General features: G+C 41.0%; 1 pseudogene; it reads left to right on the forward strand.

The window, feature by feature from the left end:
• The window catches only part of LOC107823051 (uncharacterized), a 28,498-nt pseudogene extending 19,934 nt beyond the window's left edge, over nucleotides 1–8,564 (forward strand).
• Nucleotides 8,565–9,283: the final 719 nt, after the last annotated feature.

The following is a 9,283-nucleotide window of genomic DNA, read 5'->3' on the forward strand; positions in this document are numbered from 1 at the left end:
CACCAGTTCTCTTTACTTTTACAACTCTATCCTGAAGTTCTGGTTCTAGAAAGATTCCCTTCTTCATTCCTGTTAGTTTATAGATATGTATAGTGTAGTCTTGTCCCACATTGGAAGAGGAGTAATATCTCCTTGTAGTGTATAACTATAAATAGGGACCTCTTGTATTGTATTTATCATCCAATATCAATAACATATTTTCTCCCGTGCCTTCTCACATGGTATCAGAGCATTAGTGAGAAAAGATCGTTGTGTGTTAACCGGGAAGAAAGAACTTAGTCATCGTGTAATTTTTCCGGTGACCTAAGGCTTGTCGAAGTGAAAGTCACTTTCTGTCGGTGTTGTGCTAAAACCAACACCACCACGTGGTAGATCACCCTCCGACTACCGATCCTTGAAATTTTATCCGGCAGAAAAGCCGCCACGCTCCTCCACGCGTCGGCAACAACTTTTCCGGTGAGGGTTCCGGCCACTTTCCGGCCATTTTTTCGCGAAGCTTCTTCAGGACAGTGTGCTCTCAAAATTCCGAGCCTACCCATCTAATTCAAATCAAATTCCGGCCACTTTTATATTTTTCCGGCGTGAACAGTGACCTTTCTGGTCATTTTTTTGAAAATATTTCTTCAGGCCAGCTTGCTCGCAAAGGAATTCCGAGTCTATCCATCCTTATTACAACAAATTCTGACAACTTTGGAATTTTCCGGCGAGCTACAGTGTTTCCGGCGTGAACAGTGTTCCGGCACAGAACATTGTTCTGTTTTCTTGCTGTAAACAGTGTTTTTCAAGCTATTTTTTCAGTTTTCTCACAGGAGTTACTTATTTCCACTATTTCAAGTTAACCCTACTACTACAAATTGTAGTGACATGGGAACCGATGCTTTGAATAGTCGGATGGTTTCTTTAGCAGAGTATATTGAGTTCCTTCAGTATAAAGCATGTAAGCAGACATCTTCTGAGATACCTTCTGTTGTTCAAACAGGTAATAGCGTGACTTGTTTCTCCCAATCTTCATCCTCTGAGTCTTGGGTCATTGATTCAGGTGCATCAGATCATATTTCTGGTAACAAATCTCTTTTCACTACTATTTCGTATTCTCAATCTCTTCCAAAAGTCACAATGGCCAATGAGTCTCAAACCATGGCAACTGCAATAGGTCAAGCAAGCCCACTTCCTTCCTTACCTTTAGATTCAGTCCTTTATGTTCCCAATAGTCCTTTTAATCTCATAGCTGTTAGTCGCTTAGCTAAATCACTTAAATGCGCTGTTTTATTTCTTGATGACCATGTTTTTATACAGGAACGCAGTACGGGGCGGATCATTGGTACCAGGCGTGAATCAAACGGACTTTATTACCTTATCCTTGCTAAATCACATGGACTCGCATCTTGTCTTCCTTCTACAACTTGTCCTGTTACTGATTCACCGGATTTATTACATAAACGGTTGGGACATCCCAGTTTGTCAAAACTTCAGAAAATTGTATCTGGTTTATCTCACTTGTCAGCTCTAGAGTGTGAGTCATGTCAGCTCGGTAAGCATAGCCGCTCCCATTTCCCTCGGCGTTTTGATAATCGAGCAGAGTCACCTTTTACTTTAGTCCATTCAGATGTTTGGGGTCCTAGTCGGGTCAGTTTCACCTTAGGATTCCGCTACTTTGTCAGTTTCATTGATGATTATTCCAGGTGCACTTGGATATTTTTGATAAAAAATCGATCTGAGCTGTTTTCTATTTTCCAGACCTTCCACGCTGAAATTCAAAATCAATTTGGGGTTTCTATTTGCACATTTCGTTGTGATAATGCCCGAGAGTATTTGTCTTCCCCATTTCAGCAGTTTATGAAATCTCATGGGATTATTCATCAAACATCTTGTCCGTACACATCTCAACAAAATGGGGTAGCTGAAAGAAAGAATAGACATCTTATTGAAACTGCTCGTACCCTACTCATACAATCTCATGCTCCGTTGCGTTTTTGGGGATGCCGTTCTTACATCTTGCTATCGTATTAATCGTATGCCATCTTCAGCTATCCAGAACCAAGTTCCATTCTCTGTCATGTTTTCCCACTTACCTTTGTTCTCTCTTCCACCCCGTATCTTTGGAAGCACTTGTTTTGTCCATAACCTTACTCCAGGAACAGATAAGTTAGCTCCTCGTGCTCTTAAGTGCGTATTTCTGGGTTTCTCGAGAACACAAAAGGGGTATCGATGCTACTCTCCTGACCTCCCGCGGTACCTTATGTCCGCTGATGTTACCTTCTTTGAAACCCAATCATACTTCACAGGTTCAGGTCATCACTTAGATATTTCTGAGGTACTACCAATTTCATCTTTTGGAGATTCAGTCACTCCAGCCCCACCACCTATAGCTCCAATTGTAGCTCCACCACCTATAGCTCCAGTTGTAGCTCTACCACCTATAGCTCCAGTTCCACCACCTACAGCTCCGGTTGTAGCTCCATCACCTATAGCTCCAGTTCTTCCACATAATCCAGTTCAACCTTCTGCAGCTCCACCACTCTTGACTTTTCATCGTCGTCCACATCCAGCATCAGGCCCAGGTGATTCACTCCCCGCATCAGATTCTGCACCTACTGCGGACTTGTCTCCTCTTAGTCAACCAATTGCACTCCGCAAAGGTGTACGATCCACACTTAATCCTAATCCCCACTATGTCGGTTTAAGTTATCATCGTCTGTCGTCACCACATTATGCTTTTATATCTTCTTTGTCCACTGTTTCTTTCCCAAAGTCTACATGTGAGGCATTATCTCATCCAGGATGGCGACATGCTATGATTGACGAGATGTCTGCTTTACATGCGAGTGACACTTGGGAGCTTGTTCCTCTTCCTGCAGGTAAGTCTACTGTTGGTTGTCGTTGGGTTTATGCAGTCAAAGTCGGCCCGGATGGCCAGGTTGATCGGCTTAAGGCTCGTCTTGTTGCAAAAGGATATACTCAGATTTTTGGGCTTGATTATAGTGATACTTTCTCTCCCGTGGCTAAAGTAGCATCTGTTCGTCTCTTTTTGTCCATGGCTGCTGTACATCATTGGCCTCTTTATCAGTTAGACATTAAGAATGCTTTTCTCCATGGTGATCTTGAGGAAGAAGTTTATATGGAGCAACCACCTGGTTTTGTTGCTCAGGGGGAGTTTAGTGGTTGTGTGTGCAGATTGCGCAAGTCACTATATGGTTTGAAACAGTCCCCTCGAGCTTGGTTTGGTAAGTTTAGTACAATTATTCAGGAGTTCGGCATGACTCGTAGTGAGGCTGATCACTTTGTGTTTTATCGGCATTGTGGTCCTAATCTGTGTATTTATCTAGTGGTTTATGTTGATGATATTGTTATTACTGGTAATGATCAGGATGGTATTACTAATCTGAAGGAACATCTCTTTCAGCACTTCCAGACTAAGGATCTGGGCAGATTGAAGTATTTTCTAGGTATTGAGGTCGCTCAGTCTAGCTCAGGTATTGTTATTTCACAGCGGAAGTATGCCTTAGACATTCTTGAGGAGACTGGAATGATGGGTTGCAGACCTATTGACTCTCCTATGGATCCGAATGCTAAGCTTCTGCCTGGACAGGGGAGCCTCTTAGAGACCCTACGAGATATAGGAGGTTGGTTGGCAAATTGAATTACCTCACAGTGACTAGACCTGACATTTCTTTTCCGGTGAGTGTTGTAAGTCAGTTTATGGATTCTCCCTGTGATAGTCACTGGGATGCAGTTGTTCGCATTCTTCGGTATATAAAGTCAGCTCCAGGCAAAGGATTACTATTCGAGGATCGAGGCCACGAGCAGATTGTTGGGTACACAGATGCTGATTGGGCAGGATCACCTTTTGATAGACGTTCTACGTCTGGATATTGTGTTCTAGTAGGAGGTAATTTGGTCTCGTGGAAGAGCAAGAAACAGAATGTAGTTGCTCGATCTAGCGCCGAAGCCGAATATCGGGCCATGGCTATGGCGACGTGTGAGTTAGTTTGGGTCAAGCAGTTGCTCAAGGAGTTAAAGTTCGGAGAAATCAGCAAGATGGAACTAGTGTGTGATAACCAAGCTGCTCTTCATATTGCGTCAAATCCGGTGTTCCATGAGAGGACTAAACACATTGAGATCGACTGTCACTTTGTCAGAGAAAAAATACTTTCAGGAGATATTGTTACAAAGTTTGTAAAGTGGAATGATCAACTAGCAGATATTTTCACTAAGTCTCTTACTGGTTCTCGTATTAGTTACATGTGTAACAAGCTCGGTACATATGATGTGTATGCACCGACTTGAGGGGGAGTGTTAGTTTATAGATATGTATAGTGTAGTCTTGTCCCACATTGGAAGAGGAGTAATATCTCCTTGTAGTGTATAGCTATAAATAGGGACCTCTTGTATTGTATTTATCATCCAATATCAATAACATATTTTTGTCTAATCCATAATACGATGATTCATTAGCTATGTTTCCAAATTGTCTAATCTTTTTCCCTGGCTGTTTAGTCTCTTGTAAATTCTTCTCTTTTAAGGTATCCATCTGCCTGAGTCGATGTTCCAACTAACTATCCGAGTCAATCTGTGGGACCATTTCTTTACCTCCATCTTTCTAATAAGATGCGAGAATCATTTTCCATCTAGCACCAGATTCAGGCACCAATGTAGTGGGCCTATTTTAAACATCAGTCGTTGATGATGAAATTTTGCTTATGTTCCTCATACCGAGGCGGCAGTATCATGGAACTCCTTACTAATTTATCACAACATCACGATGCCAATCTAGTGTCACGACCCAAGCACATGACACATATTGTCCACTTTGGGCGTAGGCCAGCACAGATTTGTCTTTTTGGGTTACGCCACATTGAGCCCCAAAAGCAAGCATACGATGTGAACTTGTGTCATGCCTTATAAGGTTCTTCACTTTCCTCTCCCATTCCGTTGTGGGATTCGCCTAAGGTGGCATGTGCACCCCTTCTTCAGAAGCTTGCCAGCCTAGAAGCCTGTCAGTCCTGCTAGACCCGTCCTCGTCGGCCCGCCATCCGTCATGGGCATCACATTCACCCTCCCGGGCACTTTCTCAAAGACGTGGGATTCGCCTAAATTTAGTTGACCACTGAGATTTGCTCCACCATCGTACTAAGGGAGATTCGGCTCTGATACCATATTTGTCACGACCCAAGCCCATGGAACGTATTGTCTGCTTTAGGCCTAGGCCCGCACGGATTTGTCTTTTTGGGCTATGCCACATCGAGCCCCAAAAGCGTTCGTATCATGTGAACTTGTGTCATGCCTTATAAGGTTCTTCACTTTCCTTAGCAGAAGGAGTATAAAGATTGTAAATAGATGTTATATGTGCCAGATGGAATCTGAGAGTGTGAGGCATTTGTTTTTGCACTATTTAGTAGCATCTGACATTTGGAGTATGTTTGTATCAGTTTTTGGACTTGCCTGGGATATGCCAAACAGTATCAAGGAAGCTTATGAGAGTTGGTGTTCATGGAGAGCTGGGATATCCATCAAAAAGACTTGGTCAATGGTACCTGGTGCTATTTTTTGGAGTATTTTGGAATGAAAGGAACCGTAGATGTTTTGATGGGATTTCAACTCCCAACCACACTCTTAAAGCCACTTGTTTAATTAACTTATTTAGTTGGTTCAATCAGGCCCCGGTAACTACTGTTGAACTTTTTCTGGATTTTGTCTGTTCCAGAAAAATAACTATTTGTATATGATAATTTTTGCTATGCATCTTCTTGATGCCATTTAATGAAATTCCCTTCATAAAAAAAAGGTTCTTCACTTTCTTCTCCCATTCCGATGTGGAATTCGTCTAAGGTGACATGTGCACCCCTTCTTCGGAAGCTTGCCAGCTTAGAAGTTTGTCAGTCCTGCTTGACCCCTTATCAGCCCACCCTCCGTCATGGACATCACATCTAGCTCGTATCTAGGTGAGCATGATCGCACGAATTCGATTTACAGAAGATTCATCATAGCTCGACTATTTTTATAGGTTGTCAACTTGTCACAACCATTCTCCTTTGCTCGGGACCTGCAAGTTGACATGGATAGAGTTATATGTTTATGTTTGTAAAGACGTTAAGTTGTATGGTACTAGTATATGGGGTTCAGTGGCGGAGCTACAAGCACCAAAGGGGTGTCAACCGGTACCCCTTCGCCGGAAAATTACATTGTTTAGCTCGGTAATCTTTTTAAAAATATGTATATATACTATATAATGACACCCCTTGACTTCTTGGTGAGTTTGTTTCTTTATATTTTGACTTCCCTTAATGAAAATCCTGGCTCTGCCACTGATGGGGTTATATATCAAAACCTAATGTGTGCACCTTTGATCTCTTACGACCTGGCCTTGGTCAATGCAGTGAGTGCAAACCATGCAAACCAGAATTCAAATTTCAACAGAGACAAAAAACATTTGGTAATTTCTTCTAATTAGGCTAAGTCTTGGTGGGCAAAGTTACCGAGTGCCTGAGCTAGTGGAAATTAGCAAGTACTGGTGGAATAGTAGAAGGTGTGTGCAAGCAGGTCCCTACGCCACTGTTATAAAAAAAAAATAACAAAATGCTCTTATTGAATTTGTAGGGGCAAGATGCATAAATTTCGCATTGGGTGGAAGTCGGTAATGATGTAATTTATTGTCTTCTTTTGGCCTTGCTTTAAATCCAAGTAGGATGCTTTCCTCAGAAAATTTGAATTTCTGCTGTAGCTACTCCCTGAAATAGCAGCCCAAAAAAAGCATCAAAAGACTATGGCTACGGCTAGGGCCTGCACTACAGTATGCTTCAAATTTGTATCTCCATTTGTACAAAATATATAACTGGCACTAAAATTTCTGCTGAAAAACCTAAACAATTGAATTTAAGCAGATGTTGTATTTAGATCCTGTCTCTTTTTCATTTATCTCTTTAACAACTGGGTAGTTCTTGGAGGGAAGGAGCCGAGGGTCTATTGGAAACAGCCTCTCTACCCCAGGGTAGGGGTAAGGTCTGCGTACACACTACCCTCCCCAGACCCCACTAGTGGGATTATACTGGGTTGTTGTTGTTGTTGTTGTTGTCTTTAACAACTGGCTTAGGGTATTATAATATTCATGTAATTAACACAATGGTGTATATAATACAGGAGTTCTTGTCTTCTTTTTTCTGCTCGGACTTTTTGGGCTCATATTGCACTGCTCTTCCCTTAATAGCAATGATCCACACATGGCTGGATGTCATAACTGTTGTTATGGCTGGGGAATGTGGGATCTTTTTCCTGCGTCAATGGAAGCATGCTTTGCTTTGGTTGTTGTGTTTGTTGTCATCCTTGCCATTCTTGGCATTGCATATAGTTTCCTTGCAGCCACAATGGCCATCCAGCGGATCTGGCAAAGACACTACCACATCCTAACCAAGAGAGAACTTACTCAGGTGCGATATCTGTACCTTGGTCTGTCCCAAAAAGTATTTTTTCTTTTTTCCTTTTCCTGGGTTCAGTTGGATGCTAATGATTGTGTTCTTCACCACTTACCGAAAAGTTCGTGGTCTTCATTAATAAAGGTGTATATTTTGGTCATCTTTGATGGTCGCAACCCAGAATTCTTGTTAACTTACAGAAGGCTGTAAAAACAAGTTCCAAGTCTGCTTTCCTTTTTTTTTGTTCATCTCCGAGTTAGGGGTTTGCATCAACACTTCTCCTTCTCGCTCCGTATTTCAAAAGAACAGATCTATTACTTCCTCCGTTTCAAAAAGATTGTCTTAGTTTGACTCGGCACATTCTTTAATAAAGAATGAAAGACTTTTGAAATATGTGGTCTTAAATAAGCCATAACATTTGTGTGTCTGAAAAACTTTTGAAACTTGTGGTCTGAAACTTGCCATAGCATTTGTGTGGCTATAAATGCTTCATATTAAGGAAATATTGAAAGGTGCCAATCTTTTTGGAATATACTAATAAGGAATTAGTGCCAATCTTTTTGAAACAGAGGGAGTACTTGACTCGTGCATGCATCAACCTAATAACCAACTTGGGTTGGTGAAATTGCATCAGGAGTCAGACTGGTTTTATGTCTGAATAATCGTTAAATGTTGACTAGTAATGATAATCACACCCAAGTGTCAATCCATATCATGGAATAGTGAAAAATTAAGTTATCCCGGCCATGTAAATAGTCTGACTCGCTGCAAGCATCTTTTTCTTATCTTTCCAAGTGGAGCTAACACTCCAATGCTATGGCATGGTGATTGCTTCCTGTTTCTATTAGCACAGTTTGTTGATATGCTCACTCTTTGAAAACATTGCAGGAGTATATAGTGGAGGATCTTCGTGGCTGTTACACTCCTCCAAAACTGGATATAGAGCATGAAGAACGCCTAAAAATGCTTAACCTTTTGTAGAGAGAATAGCTGGATGCACTTCCTCCATTTGATTGTGTTTGACGTCATTTGACTGGACAGGATTTAATATTTAAGTTAAATTTTGTTTCATGTAAATGTAAATGTAGTGGAACGATGAATATATCTGTTCACATATTATATGATAATTTAAAGAGAAAATACATAAGTTGCACCGTGTAGTTGTCTGACAAAATAATTTTCAGACTTAACCTTTAGGGGCGACCAAATAACTTCCCTGTACTTGTTCAAAGTGAAATTATTATCCCCTTAAAAATATAGAACCAATCTATGTAGTTAAGAACATAATTCCCGTGAATCTATAATTAGCTAAAGCTTATATTTTTAACACGGCATCAAAACCTTTTGGCAATTAGTATGGGTTTGATGCTTCATCATTGCTTTGGAGTACCTTCAAGGCGAGCTCATCAAATGCGTTTTCGAAACATTGCTGGAGAACCTCAACAATAATCACCGTATGTTTCTACATTCCACGAATAATTCAAGTGTTATGTTGATATCTCTTCAATTGACTGGACCGGAATAATTCAAGTGTTATGTTGATATCTCTTCAATTGACTGGACCGAAGAATTACTCTGTGTGGAGTCGTGTAATGCAGATCGCAATCCTAGGCTAGAATAAGTTAGCGGTTCATGATGGCACATGCAAAAAAGGAGAATTACGATCCTAACCTAGTTGATCTATGGGAATGATGCAAAGCCATAGTTCTTTCATGGATTATGAATTGTGTCTCGAAGAATTTGCTCAGTATGATAGTTTACTCTTTGGGTTGATTTAAAGGAGCGATTTGATGAAATCGATTGTACTAGGATTTTTCAAATTCATAAGGAGATTGCGACAGTGACTCAAGGTAAATATACTATTGCATCTTATT

This window comes from Nicotiana tabacum, chromosome 13, assembly GCF_000715075.1.
Source record: "Nicotiana tabacum cultivar K326 chromosome 13, ASM71507v2, whole genome shotgun sequence".
NCBI classification, from domain to species: Eukaryota; Viridiplantae; Streptophyta; class Magnoliopsida; order Solanales; family Solanaceae; genus Nicotiana; species Nicotiana tabacum.